We start from the raw sequence: 2,328 nt of genomic DNA, 5'->3' as shown, positions 1-2,328 counted from the left end.
TTACCAACCCTATGGAGCAAACGTGGCCCTGGTAGATTTCTGCAAAAAGGGTATGACATGTCACATGTCACTCTATCACCTTCAAATTGTGCATCAGTTATGCAGCATAAGTTTAATGGTGGTTCTCTGGTTGTTTTGCCAGTTTGGCGGAAAGAAGAATCCAATCCTGTCTCACTTATTGATTAGAATAATACGACTCTGTGATGTTTAATAGGTTGTAATCATTGACTCAGTATGATGCAGTTTAAATTCTGTTCGAATATGGTTTGCTATAATTCAACATAAATCATGTTTCTATATGGTGTTTTAAAATCTTGTTAAATGTGCCGCTTTTTAACTTTGAGCACCTGCCCCTGTAAAGGTCTCTGCATGGCCCTGCTGCTGTACATGCAGAGGAAAGGTCAACTCTGAGGATCGCTGTGTGCAGTAAATCATGCGGAAAGCTATGTGTCACCGTTTGAGGGCTGGTCAGGACAACGCACATCTCAGTAGGAGTTAATTGCTAATTAACTTGCTCATTAAACGCTGTATAAATGAAGATTATCACGATGCCGAGAGTGGAAAAGTTTGGATGTTGATCGGCAGCCAATTCATACACGGGGGGAAAAGAACAAACCATCTTCACTGAAGGAGAATTGAGCGCAGTCTACCTTGACTATATGGAATGTGAGGCCATAAATGTGCGGAGTCAATATAAACACATATTGCAACACTCCAGCTCTCACTACATGTTATCTGTGGAAAAGTACCAGAGCGCGCTGGGTCACCATGGCTGATTCCCCTGTTGTTTTACAGCAAAGCCTCAGGGAGGTGGATGGGGGTGGGCAGGGCTACGCAGAAACAAGAGGTGTGGTGTGTGAGTGTTTGTGGGAGTGGGTGTGTGAGAGAGAGAGAGAGGAAACTTATAGATGTGATCCTGGGTGCCTCTCCAGCGGTTTAGCTTTGGAAATTTACCTTCACAATAGAGCAGCTGGGAAAATTTGGATGAGGAAAATGAACGAGGGGATGATGTCTTTCACCTCATCAACAGAAGCAGACTGTTATTGCACCAGGCAGCTCCCAGAGGCAAATGTGAAAGTGTATGCAAACAGCATGTTACTGAAAAAGTGCATGTGTGTGTGTGTGTGCTCTGAAATAAACATCTGGATCCCGTTGTCATATTGAAAAATCTGCTGTCATGAAAGATTTTTGATTTGTTATTTGTTCATCTAATATTGAGAATTTCTTCTTTTTGTCTTCCTATAATAAGGTCTGCACACATTTTAAAGGGATAACAAAAACTGTGCCTGCAGCATATGTTTATCCGTGTGTGTATCGCCCCTACACACTGTCCTCCTCTGTGGCAACAAGGAAATGCCAGCAGTCAACCAACCAATGAGGTGCACTTTCAATGCATACCATCCTGTTTTGAAGAAGATATGGTAGTCTAAAGAGAAGGATAGTCACTTTTTTATTTTTTATTTATTTATTTAAAATTTAAAATGATTTAAAAATATTTAATTGTGTAATTTCTAAACATTTGATTGTTCTTGTTGCTTATTTCCCTGTTCTTTTGTTTCCTCAACAGTCTGGTGTTGTGTCCACTGACATGTCAGAAACCTGTTTGGTTTGTCTTTGACTCTTCTTCATCCCAGAGATAACTGCAAAAACACAACACAAACCGAAGTGGGCAATTATGTGAATGTCACTGAAATATAAACAGCGGCTCTGGATGATGTTGGATTGTGTCCTACTGGTTTTTGTGCATGCTTGTTCAATATTTTGTAAACACTGGAGGAGAAATACTAATGTGGGACTGCGGAAAAAATGTTGGAAATAAAAATCAGAGACTCACCTTCTAACTTATTCTTGTGAATAAGGAAAATATATGCAAGGCAACCTGAGTTAAACCTCAAAGTGTCATAGCAAAGTGATCAAGTGAGCCTATAGTTTGTGGACTGTATTTTAAGCTTAAACATAAGCAGCAGCCAAACGTTATGAACTTCACAAAGGAAGGATTGTATTCCCTGCAATGCTTTTGTTGTGGCTGCAGCGCAATAGAAACGCTCAGGGAGATGAACACTGTGTGTAGTAGTAGTCAGGTGATCTCCTTTGAGACATACCGTAATTGCTGCACAGTGATTCATTCATATAAAATATTTATACCCATTCACTTTGAAAATTTTCTCCAGAGATTTTGTTGCAATACCAACATTATTTTAACGTATTTTTTAATCATTATTATGTGACATTATTTTGACACAGTTTAGGTTCAGAGGACTAAAAAAAAATCACAGGATCAAAAGTGGGTCCTTTCAGACCTTTAAAGGTCTGAGAAGTTGCTGATTA

At 39.5% G+C, this 2,328-nt stretch overlaps 1 long non-coding RNA gene across 1 annotated transcript; it reads left to right on the top strand.

Moving 5' to 3' along the window:
• The first annotated feature begins 786 nt into the window (after positions 1–786).
• On the top strand, positions 787–1,847 carry LOC130178269 (uncharacterized). The gene is made up of 3 exons (XR_008829137.1): positions 787–1,079; positions 1,250–1,379; positions 1,568–1,847. It is a non-coding gene; the product is annotated as an uncharacterized LOC130178269 (long non-coding RNA).
• The last annotated feature ends 481 nt before the right edge of the window (positions 1,848–2,328 follow it).

The sequence above is a fragment of the Seriola aureovittata genome, chromosome 12, assembly GCF_021018895.1.
Source record: "Seriola aureovittata isolate HTS-2021-v1 ecotype China chromosome 12, ASM2101889v1, whole genome shotgun sequence".
NCBI lineage: Eukaryota > Metazoa > Chordata > Actinopteri > Carangiformes > Carangidae > Seriola > Seriola aureovittata.
The sequence above is the reverse complement of the archived record's forward strand: the minus strand, read 5'-3'. Positions and strand labels throughout refer to the sequence as shown.